This window comes from Podarcis pityusensis (genome assembly GCF_964106645.2).
Source record: "Podarcis pityusensis genome assembly, chromosome: 5".
Lineage (NCBI taxonomy): Eukaryota > Metazoa > Chordata > Lepidosauria > Squamata > Lacertidae > Podarcis > Podarcis pityusensis.
The window spans coordinates 48,597,940-48,615,777 of record NC_138032.1 but is presented as its reverse complement, the minus strand read 5'-3'; the positions used below and the strand labels follow the sequence as shown (position 1 = coordinate 48,615,777).

General features: G+C 41.2%; 2 long non-coding RNA genes across 2 annotated transcripts in view; one reads left to right on the top strand and one right to left on the bottom strand.

Annotated features, from left to right (window-relative positions):
- The first annotated feature begins 13,346 nt into the window (after positions 1–13,346).
- On the top strand, positions 13,347–17,017 carry LOC308477679. The gene is made up of 2 exons (XR_013986660.1): positions 13,347–13,517; positions 16,598–17,017. It is a non-coding gene; the product is annotated as an uncharacterized lncRNA (long non-coding RNA).
- The window catches only part of LOC308477681, a 105,187-nt gene continuing 104,015 nt past the window's right edge, over positions 16,667–17,838 (bottom strand). The window contains exon 3 of the long non-coding RNA XR_013986662.1: positions 16,667–16,771. This is a non-coding gene — a long non-coding RNA (uncharacterized lncRNA). The remainder of the gene's footprint in view (positions 16,772–17,838) is intronic.

The window sequence follows — 17,838 nt, the reverse complement described above, 5'->3', positions numbered from 1 at the left end:
CTCAGGGCTTGATGGTGATTTTGACTATTGGGTACAGCCAAGTGTTTCTTCCACCATTTTGACAGTGAGCTCTGATTGCTGGTAAACTCCCAGCCACAACTTCCTTCCTCTACAGATTGCTAATGTCATTTACTTTCTTTGCTGAGGGACCAGTCTTGAAGCAAAATACAGACAGCTCTTGGAAAAGAAATAGAAAGGAAAACAGATGAGTTATCACATGGAAAAGTGAAGTGAATTGCTTTCATGGACTGTCAACTTCCAGAAGAAGATACTGCAAAAATGTGTCAGTCATTCATAGCTCTACTTGCCGCACTTTGACTGCTCAGTGGCAGTTAGTTTGGGGAATATCCCTGGAGAGAAACTGTATATAATTCCAATTGGGCGTGTGGGCGGAACATCCAACTCCACATTTCTATGATTCTATGATCAAGAACGATAAACTAACAACGTTCCATAGCACCTTGCCTGCATTCGGCTTCAGGATATACCTAGGTAGGTAGTAATACAACTGTGAGTGCTTACTGATACATTCACACAGCAGTTTGTTCCATTTCCCTGATGTTTCCCTAACTGTTAATTTCTGCATTATACAAGAGGTTCCATATGACATAAAAATCACATTCAGAAATTTAGAGTATATTTAGTGCTCATGTCCATGTTATTTGATTCCAGAAATAATCTGCTTGCAGACCTCTTAACCTGGAAAATCACAGGAGTATGAATGAATGCACCCTAAAGCAGGTTCAGAGAACCTGTGGCCCTCCAGATGATGTTGGACTCTGAACTCTCATCTGCCCCAGCTAGCTTGGCTAATGGTCAAAAACTATTGGAGTGTACCTTCCCTAGTATAAATCTATCTCGCCTCATCTATTCAAATAAACCTCCTTCTGGCAGTTCCCTCACTGTGAGAAGTGAGGTTACAGGGAAACAGGCAGAGGGCCTTCTCGGTAGTGGCGCCCATCCTGTGGAATGCCCTCCCACCAAATGTCAAAGAAATAAACAACTGACTTTTAGAAGACATCTGAAGGCAGCCCTGTTTAGGGAAGTTTTTAATGTTTGATGTTTTATTGTGTTTTTAATTGTTGGGAGCTGCCGAGAGTGTCTGGGGAAAACAGCCAGATGGGCAGGGTATAAATAATAAATTAATTATTATTATTATATGAATAAATGGTGTGATAAAAGTCGGGAAATTATGAAAAGGGCTTGGGCACCAGCAAGGCATTTTCTAAAGGTCCCTTGTAAGGTATTTCTGAGGATAGGCAGGATATAGCCAACTTCAGCCATCCAACTCATGATGTGCATCTGTTGCAGTCTGCAGAGTTTTGAGACACCGAAATCTGCCACTGTTTCTAACTAACATGCAGTTTACACTGAGAAGGAAGTAGCAAAAGGGATTGACGTGAGTATAAAGCCACTATTACAGGTACGTGCTGCTGAGTTCATGTAGAACCACTGAATCAGCACTGAACTAGACATTTGATTGCTTCGTCATCATGTATACTGCCCCAGACACATTCATTGCGTCATCGCAAAACTTCTGTAAGTTGCATGAGTGGTAGTCTGGTGACACTAGGCACCCGTTGAAGCAATTAGGCAATTCAAAATAAATTTAGTTCCATCACATCCTGCTGATCTAACAGAGTTGTATGAATTGGTTTTTACCACCAGATGTTCCTAGATTCAAATCTTGATAGGAGTCCTTGACATGTAACCTTTTGCAGCTCAGAAACAACAGCAAACTTTTACTGTAAGACCGGAATAATTGAAATCAAACCTCATGTTTGAGAAATCTAGTGCAAAGGATGTTCACCCCACTGACTGCAGAGACTTTTGGATGGAAGGAAAATTATGGGTTTGGATCATCAAACAGATTTTCCAGGAAGCCAGGACAAAGGATGTGTGATGTTATCCAGCCCCTTTGAACACAGTGAACTCATATTTCCAAGAAATCTCTGGGAAATCTTGTTTATATTTGACACGGTATAATTCTAATTCAGTTATGTGTACATGAACAATCTTCCCCCTTTTTGGTATTTTCATGGTTTCGTTCTGGGTCCTATTGTCCTTGTCTACCTATATTTTGCAAATCTTTTTTTGTTCTTGTATGTTAACTATTCTCTACACAGAAGCAATTGAAAGAGCTGTTATTAGGAAGCTGATTGCTCCTTTTCCCTGCTCAAAAATACACAGCGGGTTGGGAAATCTTGTGCAGAAACCAAGAATGATTTAAGCCGGATTATGCCTTCTTGCTTTTCTTGATGGGTAATTTCTCAGATAATTGTCAGCCCAAAGAAAAGTGTACCCAGCTGAGTTACAAGGAAGTTACAAAAATTGAAAAGTCTATATTGAGGCTTTTGTTTGCTAGAGAATTGGGTAAAAAACATCAATCTCATATTGGGAGAGATTGTGTGGAGAAGCTGTTGATCTAAGTGAAGGTGGACAATCTAAATTATTACTTTGCAGTGCTATTTATGTTCCAGCCTTCTTGTTGAAAGATTCAGGACAGCTACAAGAAAGTACTTCTCCACATGGTTCATAGTTAAACTGTGGAACTCACCCACAGGAGACAGTGATGGCCACCAACTTGGATGACTTTAAAAGAGGATTGAACAAAATAATGGAGGATAAGGCTATTGAAGAAGAAGAAGAAGAAGAAGAAGAAGAAGAAGAAGAAGAAGAAGAATTAATTGCTGGAAACAACAGGAGAAAACACCAGAAAACTTTGGGCATTCTATTTGGAGCTCAAGGGCTCTTGGGTTGCCCAAGCAGATGCATTATGTGACCCATGAGAGCAGCAAAATAACCAGAATGTACAATGGTGATGGTAAAATCAGGCCAAATCTTTATTGACAGCAACAGGCAGGGCAAGAGTTGACATGGCATTGGGTCCCAGGAACAGTTCATTATTCCACAAGCCCCACATTGATGGAATGGATTCGCTGGGTTTGGATCACTCCAAACCTGTACCATGGGAGTTGGGCAGTATTGAACCTTGCCGTGGTGCAAGCAAAACAAGCAAGATCTCACTGGGGGGTGCGGATTCCAACCAGGCAGATACTGAATCCATGCTTGGGTTTGCTGTGGTCAATCCTCCCTTCAGGCCCCTTATGGGGGGAGGGGCTATACTATGTTGATCCAGACCAATGCCATTTCCACCCTCATACAAACAATGTAATAATAATAATAATTTATTATTTATACCCCATCTATCTGGCTGGGCTTCGCCAGCCACTCTGGGCAGCTTCCAACAAAATATTAAAATACCGTAATACATCAAACATTAAAAGCTTCCCTAAATAGGGCTGCCTTCAGACATCTTCTAAAAGTCTGGTAGTGGTTGTACTCTTTGACATCTGGTGGAAGGGCATTTCACAGGGCGGGCGCCACTACCGAGAAGGCCCTCTGCCTGATTCCCTAGTAACTTGGCTTCTCACAGTGAGGGAACTGTCAGAAGGCCCTCAGTGATTGACTTCAGTGTCTGGGCAGAACGATGGGGGTGGAGAGGCATCTTCAGATATACTGGATCTAGGCCGTCCAGTATAGAAAGCCATAATTGCACTGAGGGAAAGGCGAAAAAAATCCCAACCAAGTGCCAAACAGGTTGAAAGAGAGAAAATTCCTTTCCGGCCCTGTCAACCCACGACCCAAAATTGCTCAGAAAAGCCTCTAACCCAGGCATGGCCAAACTTGGCCCTCCAGCTGTTTTGGGACTACAATTCCCATCATCCCTGACCACTGGTCCTGCTAGCTAGGGATGGTGGGAGTTGTAGTCCCAAAACAGCTGGAGGGCCAAGTTTGGCCAGGCCTGCTCTAACCCAAGGGTGGGCAGGCAAGAAGCTTTCAAAGCAAAATGTCTGTGAGCTCCAGGGAAAGCAGCCTTATGTAGGCTTCTCCTCCGCTCTGCAACAAGGACTCATAGGACAGCTTTGTCCCATGAGCCCATCACACAGAGAAGACACTGGGCAAAAACCTTGCCCAGCATTTTGCTGCAATCTATGGGCCACAGTACCGTCAGACAAAGGCATCCTATGCTTATTGGGCACGGAATGGGGCTTATTGTAGACTCTCATGATTCCAAAATCTTTGATTCAGACAGGAAATATTTTTTTAACTCTTTCCCTTGTCAAATTGGAGAGCTTCCATTATTGGATGTTGAAACAGCCTCTGATTCAGTTAGGGAAAGGTGATAGAACTCTTCCCTTAACTTGGTTAGAGACTCTCAGATACATGGGGTCTAGAATTACCATTGGACAGTACTAGATCTCCTTCACATATGAAGTTCTCTGATTCAGTGAGACATGTAATTTTATGTACTTCCCTTAACCCCAACTTAATCTTTGGCTAGTAGTTTTGGCCTCTAGTTTTAATCTTTGGCCTCTAGTTTTAATATGAACTAGATTTTGACAGACTCCTGCCTGGAAATGCAAGTGCCTTGCCTGATAAATGTCTGCTAGAAATCAAGATTCAGCTCCATTAAATAATTGCACTGCACCGTTGCTTTCCAAGAAATTGCAATTTACTCCTTGTGGCAGAGCTAGTTAAGAGCCATTCATTCATCTGCAACATCTCAGCTACGTGAACTTCCTGCCCCCCCAAGATGATTCACGCTCAGCACAAACACCTTGCTGTTATCCGTCATGGCTGGCAAACTAGGAAGTTATAACTTATAATTACTTTTTGAATATAAAGAATCAAGCAAAACTTCCAGTTATGGTGTATGTCACTTTGACCATAACAAAAAATATGCTCCTATTAAAGGTCCATCATGGGGAACATGATAGGTATATCCCATGGTGAATTTATTGCTTGCTTCCATAGTCTACTGTACTTCTGATCCATGTGTTTGTTTCTGCCATCATTAAAAGCAAGGTTCCCCCAGACCACTGCTATGAATAAGCAGCAGAGCTGATTTTGCACTTGATATTAAGTCAAACCCTGGCTTAGCTGCCATGCTATGCTGAGCTAAAAGGACTAGGGAAGACCAAAAGGGGTGAGAGGGATGAACTTCCAGCAACATGTTGACATGCTGTACTGAAGGGAAGGCCCCTTGGGAATTTGGGGCTCTCCATGACACAGTGTGAAGCCATGATGGCTAGAGGGCTTTTGGGATGGCTGAGGTATTTTCAGGGCACTTGGAGGGTATGTTTCCTGTGATGTGTGAAGCAGACTGGTAAAACCATGGAGTTGAAATACAATTGACAAAAGGTGGACCCTGACACCCTTATTCATTTTATACCCCATGGACAATATCCAAAATTGCCCCAGCCAATGCCAGCAATCACTCAACTCTCCAGAGCAGATTTTTGGTGTGCAAGATGTCTGCAAGGAAGAAGAGGAAGGGGAACTCGTGTTTGTCTGTGGCACAAGAAGGCAACCACAGTTGGCTATCACTTGATCTTCCCCACCTTTACCTGGGAATGTTAAGAATGTATTACATTGACACTGATGAATTTGTGTGGGTGAGGGTTTTTTGTTATTTATTGTTCTATTAATAATTTGTAGTTTTGTTGTATTACTGTATATGTAAGCTGTCTTGCAAGGGCATCTATGTTGAAAGACAAGGTAAACAGCTACAAAATATATTAAACTGTGGATTCAGCAGTATATCTGTGTTCCAGCTCCCAAGTGACCAGTCTTGATCATAAGATACTGTATAAGTCATATACTTCTGTTTATAGCAGCATACCAAAAAAATGTTATTGGCCAATGGAGAGAGGCGTTCTGCTATTTCTCTTGTTTTTCACAGCATTCCTTAAGAAAGATTTTTGGGCTTTGTGGATAATATTGCTCCTGGGATTTCTATTCCCTTGATGATCTTGAGGCAGTGCAGGCCTTTGTGAAAGGACAAAAACTGTTACCAATTAGCATGAAATTCTGACAGTTATGACCTCTCTCTCCAGGACGCGCTGAGATCTGTGAATAATGACTGTATTTTTAGATGTAGGCAGTAGCCAACATGGTGCCTTCAAGATGTTTTTGGAATACAGCACTCATTATCCCTGACCATTGGCATTACTGTCTCGGGCTGATAAGAGTTGGAGTCCAACAACCTCTGGAAGGCACCATATTGGATACAGTTGTAGGGCCAAATAAGCTCTATCTCATAAGCATGTTCTTAACTCATTCCCATTGAGATGGGTATAACTGAAAAGTGGTTGCACCTAGTGGTTGCACAACCACTAAGATGTGGTTGTGGCCATAATGTACAACCACAAGTGCTGCAGTTACTTAAATTTGAGACTGTTTTTTCTCTCCAGAAAAACAATAATATACAGCCTACATATTACTATATCAAGGACATAGACATATCTGAATAGAAACCTGATTATTCAATATTCTCCAGAGAACAGACATGATTGTCTTGAAGATTGCCACGACTCTCAGAAGGTGAAAAGTTTGTCAGGTTCATTTCTGTATTGACAAAGAAGAAAAGATTGAGGGGGGGGGGGGACAGCCTGAGGGCAGTACTACCTGTTGGGTTTTGATGTCTCATCACAGCTCTGCAGGAAGTCAATCAAAGCATTTAGAAATAGAGGTTTTTTCTTTAAACAAAGTCTCAGTGGTAGCCAAACTAAAAGAATTGCTGCGGGGGGTTTTGAATTATCAACATTGCTTTGAAGTATTCTATAGGAGGCCATTATTTTCCTGTCTATGATGCAGCTGTCAATGGGCATTTCTCAGAAGAGGATGAAAGAAAATTTTCATGGTTACAACTCCCATGGATACTTTGATATCTGAAGGTAGCTCTGTATAGGGAAGTTTTTTAATGTTTAATGTTTTATTATGTTTTTATATATATTGGAAGCCGCTCAGAGTGGCTGGAGCAACCCAGTCAGATGGGTGGGGTGTAAATAATAAAATCATCATTATAATTATTACTATGGAATAGGACGTCCCTATTTTCATTGGAGAAATGTCGGAGGGTATGGTATCTGCATGCTACATTCCCATCACAAAGCACCTGTATAATTTTACTTTCAAATTACATTTAGAGAAATGCAAGCACAGAAATAGCTTACTAGAAATCTATTTAACAGTGCCACCCTATATATTTGTTCAGAAGTATGATCCATTCAGTTCATTGATCCTTACTCCAAGGTAAATGTGTATAGAATTGTGGCCTAGGACAGTGTTCTGTTTTGTTTTCTGCTGTTGTATTCTTCTGGTGAGGCCTTTTGGTTCTTAGTTGGAAGTGTTTGTCCTTCAGGCTAAACTGAAACTTTTCATATAGTGAAGATGTGAGGCTGAAATGTCATGCTTAGAGAATTCTTTAGCAACCTCTAAAGACCACAGGGCTGTTGAAATTTGAGATGGGTTTTATGCATCAAAAAACTAGTCCTACATAGATTATTAGGTGGGCTTTCTAGATCGAGTAAAATGATGCACAGCTGATGTTGTGTGATATTGTGTGTGATGATTATCCCAACCTGGTTATTTACAAAACACTGTTAAGCAGGAAAACCCTTCCCTAGTTCTCATTTCAAGTTCTTGTTTCTCCAATTCAACCTGTCTCTTCTCCAGGGTATGGTTTGAAGATACATGAGGCTACCACCTTACTGAAGCTAAGCAGGTCTGGGTCTGATCAGTTCCTGGTTTGGGAGGTCACCTGAGAACCACATATACACTGCCTTGAGTTCCATCTTAGAAGAAAGGTGGGGTATATGTTAGAAATCAAACAAAAGTCAGAAATGAAATAGTCTGAAATATCTGTGAGTAATCAAAGTCATTCACGAACAAGCAATTTCTTACTGGCACAGGAGCTCCAGAGTGATCATGGTGTTCCATCTCCCACAAGTACTGTTCCACTTATTTCAAGGGAGGAATCAGATCAGCATAAACATCCCTTTGCATGTAAAAATTGCAAAATGTGAGTTAGCCCCTGAGAGCAAGATCATCTTTCTCTCTGTGTGTGTATTAGAGCGTCTGTGGGGTTCTGGATCAGGGTGCTGATTGAGTCCAGTGGGAGTGCTTCTGAGTAAGTGGTTTCAAGATTGCAGGCCAATCAGTGGTATTTGCCAATGACTCACTCATTTCTCTGGGGCTATTGTCCTCATTTCTCTCTTTTTTTTATGTCATAATTTCTGTACATTACCCACTCCGGGCTCACATTACACTGACGAGTTACGCAATCAAGTTAGCTTTATGAAGATAATACTTTACTTTGTGGATGTCACACTGATGCACTGAGCAAATGTCGCCTATGATTCTGCAGTACGGAATAGATACCAATGAGCTATTTCTTTCCGTTGAGCTTGCTGCTCTCAAGAACTGCTCTGATCGTGAAACGCTTCTTTTGGTTGTTTCTTTTGGTTATTGAACAAATTCCTTGATGCGTTGTCTTTGAATTGGCAAAGGTTGGCAAAGGAAGGGTGGCAGGCTTGTAGGAAATCTTCCCCTGAAAACCCTAACCACCGGGCAAGGAACAGAAGGCAAGATATACCCCAACGCAGTAATCTTATACAACCGGCAACCTAAGAAGTAAATCAGGCCGATGAAAACATGCTTCCCAGTTGGTCCACCATCATCCAAATAAATTTATTTCCAGTCTCTTATTTTTGTTTGTGTTCACGTAGAAATCCTGTTTTGTCCTATTTCTACATTAATCAACGTAACAAATTTTTAAAAACACACATCAGTTAAATACTTATCTAAATATTCATATTTAAATGTATTTTTTGTCAAAAGAAGATTTTGCATCTGAACAAAATGTGATGAGCCTGCATCTACAGTATTTTAACCTTTCAAATTATATGCATTTACACATCCCAAATAAGACCAGGAAAGAGCTCTCATTTAGGATGCGTAAATAATTTGAAAGGTAAAAAAAACTGTGGAGGTGAACAGCTGTGCTGTTGGCCTTTTTGCCCATAATTGCTGACCTTTGACCTAAGACCTGTCATCACCTGACTTGCCGCCTCCAACTGTTTCGTAAGACAGATTTTATGAAATAGAACAACAAACATCAAGATGTTGGAAGCATTAGAACTAAAAAGGCTGACAAGTCAAAATGAGAGATGTACAAAATTTCAAACGAGTGAGGTAGGCAACATATGGCAGCATACAGTCTTTCAAAGAGCAAACAGAAATAAAATCTTGCAGTGACTTGTTCCAATAGGATCAAGACTGTACACTCCCCAAAAAATTACATTTGTTTTTGTTGTCCGTGAGAGAAACTGTGTATGTCAAAACACATTGGGCACATCACATATTGTGATAAAATTCCATTCACACACAGGGACAGACACACCCACCCCAAGCATTACTTAAAGCTTTTAGGCATTTTGCCCCAGCCATTTTTGGGAAGTTTCAAATTATAGCTCAATTACATTGAGTCATTCTTTTCTACATTAGATCACAGGTGGGCAGGGTGGAAGGTCTGTCTGTTCTGAGAAGGAAACAAGACTAAACTGTAAGATAGGTCCAACCCATCAACTTTTCATGAAGGAAATTATAGGTTTGAAAACGACTTATGATTGTAATAACACCCAGTATTTACCGACCTGGTTTGGTTTTGAACTCATGACCCAGAAAAGGAGAGCCTTTCCTGCCTTAATTCTCTGTCAATATATGTAATCCATTCTTTATTGAACAGGTGTGGCACAGACTTAACATGCCTCTGTTCCCAAACTGCACACCCCGTAACAGAGTTATTTCAGTCTGAAACCTTGATCTCTAGTAAAGGGGTACTGGTCAAATTATTCCGTGACATATTTTGAAAGATAGCAGATATAGTTGTGTTATGCACAAGGTTGTGATCAGTTAAACCAAAAGGAATTTTAGAATCATTCACAAAGAAATCCAGGAACTTTCCTGCCCTCTCTCCACCTCACACACAAAATTATATACAGAGGGAAGAGAGTGGGAAGATGTTCCATTGTGTGAATAGAAGTCATTCCACTTCCACAATTGTTTTGTTGGATTCAACCTAGTGAGTTTCAGTGCAGTCTTAATACTTCTCCCTGGGAATAAGGAGGATGCATCCCTTATTGCCAATGGGCAAATTGTCTTCCCTAGGCAGGTGCCTGCACTAATCTATTGTTTTTCTGCTTTCTCCTATGTGGATTCACAGAACAATTTTGGGCATACATTCCAAGTGCAGAATGTTCCATCCTTCTTAAGTCATAAAGAACATAATCTGAACATCTTTGAAATGTCAAGGAATGTGTGCGTAGTTTGAAACTGAGTATGCATAGCTTGAAACTGAGGCAGTTTCCCATACAAAACATGCTACTGATAATCATTGCCATCCCCTTGTCTTATACATACACTTTGTGGACTAAGCAAATAGTGAGGTACTTCCGCTAGGTTTACTAGAGATTTACACTAAATACAATGTACAAATAAACATGTGCAATAAAGATTGCTTACACTAGGCTTCCTCACTCTGGTGTCCTCCAGATGTTTTAGACTACAACACTCATCATGCCGGTTGGGGCTGATGGGAGCTAGAATCTATCAACATCTGATGTGCGCCAGGTTCGGAATGGCCAGCTTGCACTATTAAATTGTGTGTATTTACAAGCACACAGAAAAATCTGTGTCATTTCAGCAGTGAGCACATGATATCTTGAAAATGTTGATTTTCCTACTGCTACCTTTCTGAAACACAGAAGGGAAAGAGCAGTTTCTTCAGCAGCTGTTCTAAGCTGTGAATGTCTGTCTGGTAGGGAATCACTGAGTCCCCTATTTCTCTATGGGCTGCAAATATTTTATTTACTAAAAGAAAACAAAGTCACCAAATCCTCCTCCATCCTTATGAGATGCTATTGCAGGCAGATTATTTTCTGCTCAAATTGCCACTGGCCTCTGTATTCTCCAGCTTTGGGGATAGGAAGAACAGAGAGAGAGAGAGAGAGAGAGAGAGAGAGAGAGAGAGAGAGAGAGAGAGAAACCACCAACTGAGGCCTGAAGTGTCACATCAAGCAGATGCAATCATTGAAGAAGAGACAGCCCTTAGGTGTGTCCAGATGGTGGCTTTGAAGGGGAGGAACTGTGCAGTGTGTGTCAGTCTTCCATGATGAACATGCAGTAACAACATTGTCTAATGCTGATCACCTCTCTGCCGCTGCTTTTACCCAACATTGAAAGAGAACAGGGAGTGTGGACAACAGAGGCTGTAAGAAGGTTGTAAGAAGTACTTGGTTAAGTGTATGAGCTATGAGCTATAAGTCCCTGACATCATTAAGTAGCTTTGGAAAAGTCTTTGGTTCATAATTATAGATGATTTAATTTCTTACACAATCCATTTTTGCAGTACAGTTGTACCTTGGTTGTCAAACAGAATCCGTTTTAGAAGTCCGTTCGACTTCTGAAAATGTTCGACAGACAAGGCCTGGTTTCTGATTGGCTGCAGGAGCTTCCTGCATGCAATCGGAACCCGCGGAACCCGCATCTGACGTTTGGGTTCCAATAACATTCACAAACCGGAACACTCACTTCTGGGTTTGTGGCGTTCAGGATCCAAAACGTTTGAGTCACAAGGCATTCAGGATCCAGGGTATGACTGTATGTGGAACCTCTGGTGGACCAACTGAACTGAGATTGCTGCTGGAGGGCTTGATTATAAGTTGGCACCGTCATTTGGGGATTAGATGCACGGTCACCAAGAAACAATTTAGGAAAGCCCTGAAAATCAGAGCAAATGAGAGAGACTAAAAAATCAAGAGAGCGAGAAAAGGTGCCACTGCTATAAGCTATGAGTACCTCTCTAGCCATCAGCAGAATAACCTCCTCTACACACCACATATGTTTAGCAGGCCAGACATATTTTAGTAATCCTAATATTTTCCCAATTAGTTTAGTTGAATTCTGCTCTACTCAGATACTGTCCAACTGCAGACTGAGCTAAACCTCCAGTGGGGAGCATGGCAAGAGCTGCCATGTATTTCAGAAGACTTTGGCTTATGATTATAGAGAATGGAGATTTAAATATGACATTGAAGTTAAGATTTTGAAGGATAATGAGATAACGCCTGAGCTTTCCATCTGTGGTGCTTCAGAAGCTTATGCAGGTTGGTAGGAGATCTCTCTGAACATTAGCTGGAGAGCTACCAGCTAGTTATCAAAGTCAGGTTATTGGACATCCTTTCTGACTGCACTACTCAAAAGTCTATGCCTGAATATGCTCTGATATGGGTATTAATTTCACTCTCATATATGCTTCGGACAACAGCCCACAGGGGGTTACAAGGCTCCACTTTGATAGTTCTGATCCTGCTAAGTTCTCCAAAGTGCTAATCCTTTGTAAGAGCATTTAGACCGTGTTTCCCAACACTTTTGGAAAATTTTAAAGCAAGGGGAAAACAGTTATTGATGCCATCAGGTACCATGTAGTACCAGCCAAAGTATATCTTTTGTATCCATCTGTCTTTCCTCCCTTTGAACCTTTTGTTTTCCTCACAGCTGTCTTCACTTGCTTTTAAACAGATGGTGTAAAATCAACATTTCTTTGTCAGCTTCCAGTGTAAGTCAAGAGAATTCCCTATGGATAATATATGCACTGCCTGTAGTAGATACCTATTTCAGGGTAATACTTTTTAAAGATAGCATTTGGACCCAATCTAACAGCACACCCTATCTGCTTTTCAACTAGTCACATCCAAAATCACTAGGAACTTGCCGTCAGAATACAGCAGCTGACTATTCCTAATGGCACCTCCCCATTTAATTGGGTTTTTTGACTTTGCCGTTCTCCTGCATTGACACTCACAGCACATAGCCACTCCTCTCTTTCCCTCTGCCAAATTAAGTTCCTTGAGAGTAGCACCACAGCAGGCATAGGCAAACTCGGCCCTCCAGATGTTTTGGGACTACAATTCCCATCATCCCTGACCACTGGTCCTGTTAGCTAGGGGTGGTGGGAGTTGTAGTCCCAAAACATCTGGAGGGCCAAGTTTGCCTCTGCCTGCACCAGAGTGCAGAATTCCACAACTGGAGGCTAATTCACACATGTGTATATCACATGTGCACATGATCAGAATGGATCTCTGCTCACTCAGGGGGACTTCCTTTTGTTCTCTAGTCTCATGCATTCCTGACAGCCTCAAAAGCACAGAGTGTTGCTGAAGTGTAGGTGGGTTCCCATGAGGCAAGACACAGTGGTAACAGCAGGAACCTTTTTTGAATGAACAGGACTGGACAACAGGGGCAAAGCAACTGCTTATATACATTTCTGAAGGCCTGGGCCACTACCACTCCCAACATGATTGGCCGTCTAAACTTCCAAGCTGCAAATCATGACTCAGAGATTAAGGGCCAATGGCAGAGGCCCAAATCCTGAAATGTTCTGTGACTGGATAGCATGTATCGAATCAGAACACAGGGGCTCAGACCACAGAATACATAACAGTTGCCCTTTTTAATTGCAGTCTTTGGAACACAGAAACTGAAATGTGTAACTGATTGTTCAGGATTCCAGAACATTGTATGGAAAGGTGGTCAGGATGTCATGACACTGTTTTATGGCCTGTGACTTCCTGCTGGTTTACCTTCTCTTTCATGACCCATCACCAACAGATGTGAGTACGCTTCAAAAAAGAGAGAGGATTCCTGACAAACTTACATGCTCATTGTGCAGCGAGGGAGGGAATGCTAGAAATATAAACTTGCAAGAATTTCATTTTACTTGGGTCAATTTTATGCTGCATGTTCATAGTTCATTTACAAACATGTTGGCAGTCTATACATTATATTAATTAATGGAACCCTTTTGTGTTGAAGCAAAAGAACTTTTTATTAAAAAATGCACAATCTTGAAGTAATTGAAGCCCTAATTATGGTGCACAAAGAGCAAAAACTCTTTTGTAAGTAGCTCTAGCACTTGGAATTTGTGCAATTAATTGTAGCGCTCACATCTTCTTTCCCTAGTACTTTATTTCTTAAAGAAATTTGGAAGTCTAGAATCGGAAGGACCTTCAAAAGTCATCCATTTTAATCTCATGTAATGGCCAGGAACCACCCAACATCTTTAAACGGATTAAGCTGCTCCTATAATGACATATAATCAAATTAAATGATAGTATCCTGAAACTGAAGAGTTGCAGGGACAGGTTGAAGCCCCTGCAGCAAATGTGTTTGTAGAAAAAAGGGGGGAAAGTAAGAAAAACATAGGCTGTGTACATGCTATACCTTTAAAGCACATTTGAAGCATCTTCTTTCCCTCAGAGATTTCTGGGCACAGTAGCTTACCCCTCACAGAGTTACAATTCCCAGCATCTGACAACTACAGTGCCCAGAATTCTTTGGGGGGGGGGAATGTGTTTCAAATGTCCTTCAAAAGTATAGTGTGTATGCAGCCTTAGCTAACAAACAGTTAAGCATGATATTTTTCCACCAGCCATTTTGGAAAAGACAGAAAAAGGGGAGGCGGGGCAGAAGGGACTTTTTTTTTATAATGGGTCGTACCAATGGTCCACCTAGCCCATTAAGAGCAATAAGACCTGCACCAGCAGTTAGTACTACCAGATCTCTGGAGAAGAGACTTATCATCATTGTGGCAATTTGTCCCCCTCAACATTTGCCTTTTGCTGCTGTCAGTCTCCTCTGGATGAGATACGGGGGAGCCAGCTGTATGTTATCCAGCCTGTATGTCAGCCATATGTCATCTACCCCTCATCCCTGAACTGTATTTGGAGTGCAGCAATACAAGTTCCAGAAACTTTCTTGTTGATTAACTCTTACTTTGCTTCTGTTTGCCAAATGGTTGATTCTTGACATTTTTTAAATTTACTGGCCTGTAATTTGTATGTTTGAATTGCTAACACTCTGTGTTTTGATGCTTGGAATGTTTGCTGTAAGCTGCTTTGGGCACAGCTCATTGTAGAAAAGTGGAATATAAGTAAACTCTATCAATTAATGTTAACAGCTCTTCGGAATCTCAGGAATCTTTTTTCTAGTTCCTCTGAAAAGTTTTCTTACTGGGACAACAATCCCCAAACTGGTGCCCTCCTGTCAATTGGCCATACTGGATAGGACTGATTGAGCTATGAATTAAAAACATCTGGAGGCACCAGGTTGACAAAAGCTGAACTAGACATTCTGGAAGATCATGCACTTGAAATTTGTGCTGTGCATTACTAAGTTCCTGCCTGTCCACCACTCTGATTCTTTCTACTAATAACTACAAAGACTTTGCAATCTTTGTCTCACTGAGCTTAAAAAATGACTTTCATACGGGTTCACAGTATAGAGCTGTGAACAGGGGAAGCAGCTTTCGTTATCTGGAGCTGAAGACACTTAAAAGACATTTGCATTTTAAAAATATAATTAAACCTGATTTTTTTAAATGTAGAACAGGGAAAACATTTCGCAACAGCCAAATGGCCTGAGGTCCCTGATATCTGCCAAACATAATTTCTTGATTGACAGAGGATTTGAGGATAGATGAAGGCATTTGAAATAGCCACAAAATATTCAGCATCCACTTACAAAGCTCTCCTCTCTGCTCATATAATATGGGGTATTCTCCATGAAGTATGAAACTGCAGTCCAGGTACTAATTCAGAGATTTCAAGGCTTCACACTTTGCATGTCCATCATTCTGAACAAGAGCAGTTCTGCTTAAACTAGGCTTCCAAACAACATTGCCACATCAGCTATACACTTTGGGGGGGGGGGGAGAAGGAATTTTGCAGTGGTGAACACTCCTAATCTGCATCGTGAAGGACAGCACACAAATGTCTCTGCATGTTCCAACGTGAGGCCATTGAAAGGAGTTTCCGCAAGGTGACCATAAAGCATAAACTGATCTGATTTCATGCACTTGGTTTTCTCTAATGGTGAGTTCTTCATGGAAGTCATTTGCGGTCTCTGTGGGATTGCCTATTGTTTTTATGCACCTTTAACTCAGCCATGTATGCATTATCCTGGAAGCATGTGGGTGTGCTATGGGAACCAAAACACATATGACTGCTATGACTAAAGAGGTATATTTCTTTCTCCTCTTTTATCATGGCAGTTGCATGTACTAATGTACAGAAGTCTATTTTCATATACCAGACGGTTGTTAAGCCACTTATAATACTATGAAGACAGGAGTATTATATGTGATTACAGCCACTTAGCTGCCCCCTAAAGAAAGTTCTGAATGCTAAGTACATTTCAGTTGCTAAAGACAGGATGAGCACAGAGTGTACAATGGATGACTATTTGAATGCAACCATTGTAAACAGCTATCATGGTTTACCAGATGTACAGTACCTATCCCTTTATTAGTTTTATGATTATAGTCAGCAATATTCATTACCATAAAACTAGCTATAAATATGTATTTAGAGAGTACATTATAAACCAATAGGTTTCTTAATGGTTCCCATGCACTATAAAACAAATAGTGTAAAAATGCAGGAACACAATATGATGTTATAATTTTGTTGTTTTTAAAACAAAGAGAAAGATGTGTGAATTATTTCTCATGTGCTGTCTTGAGGAAAATGGGAGGTGTGTCAAAAGGAAAATCAGAATGGACAAGATGGCTGATTACTGATTTTAGCCTTTACTGTGAAGGGTTGACAAACTTGTCATTACCAATATCAGTTTTCCGTATAAAACATTTGCAAGTGATTCTATGAAGGCTGCTCATAAGGCTTACTCCTTGCAGACATCTGCACCAAGGCATGGATATCCATTCAGGGACACACATGAGAAGCAGCAAGTAGAAAACCGACCTGTGAATCAAGAAGTTCCTTCTTCAAATCTTGCTTCTGGCATGAATTCGTAGGTCACTGCAGGCAAACCACTCCCTGTCAGGCCAGAGTTATCCACTACCATCCATCTGCAATATGGGAGATAATAATACTGACTTATCTTACAAGTTGTTTGTAAGGACTACTGCTAGATAATGCATGTGAAATGCTTTGAACACTTGGAAGTGCTGTACAACTGTGAACTCTAATTAGAATAGGGTCACTAATTGGAAAGAATATTTCATCACCTTATATGAACAGCTGACAGTTTGGACAGTGACCAAACAGGATATTTGTCACAAGTGTGATCAATTAAAGGTATCTGTTGCTAATTAGTCTGACTTCTGGGTATATTTTGATATTACATTGCAGAAATTAGTATAAGACCACTGAACAAAATGATGTGGTTGTACAATACTTGTAACTGTGTGTTTTACTTTGCATGAGATTTCCACATGAATAATTATTATTCCCAAACTGTGACTTTGGGATGTTTTTCTGCGACTGTGATTCTGTATCTGTGAGGTCAGATTCTAGCAGAGGAACCTGCTGAACAGGTCAAACTAGTTTCTTTGCTAGGTTAATGGTGGCAGCTGTTCTGTACTGAATCCAAAGTTGCGCCCCAGGATCCCCAGGACCCACCCCTAAAATAACTTCACACGGACACTTATTTTAGTTTAAGTTTTGGGGCAAATTTTGGCCACAACTTTATTGAAATACAACCACATGAGCGGTATTGGCTTAGGCATTGACTCCCAACTATAACTGATTCCACCTCTCTGGGTGATAGTCCAATGGGGTAAACCAAACGAGGGAGGAAGGTCGATGAGGACCAACCAAAGCTCACCCCGGGGTTCCTGTGGTCCTGGCATGGCCCTAGCCCCTCAAGCGGACTTCGGACGAGATCCAGGACCCCCAGATTCCTTTAACGGAATACCCAGTTCCTGGAAGGGCAGGTGATGGTCGCACCCCCCCTCCCCACAATCCAACTGAGTCAGTGCCTAACCGCCACCTTACAAGTTGTGACGATTGCTAAGGGGTAGGCAAAAGCCAAGTGGCTAAAGCCAGTCTGCCAAATGGAAAAAATTCCTACCCAGCCCATTCCAAAACAGGCGACCCAAACCAAAGCAAGGCCAAGCGACTCTGCCTAAATCTA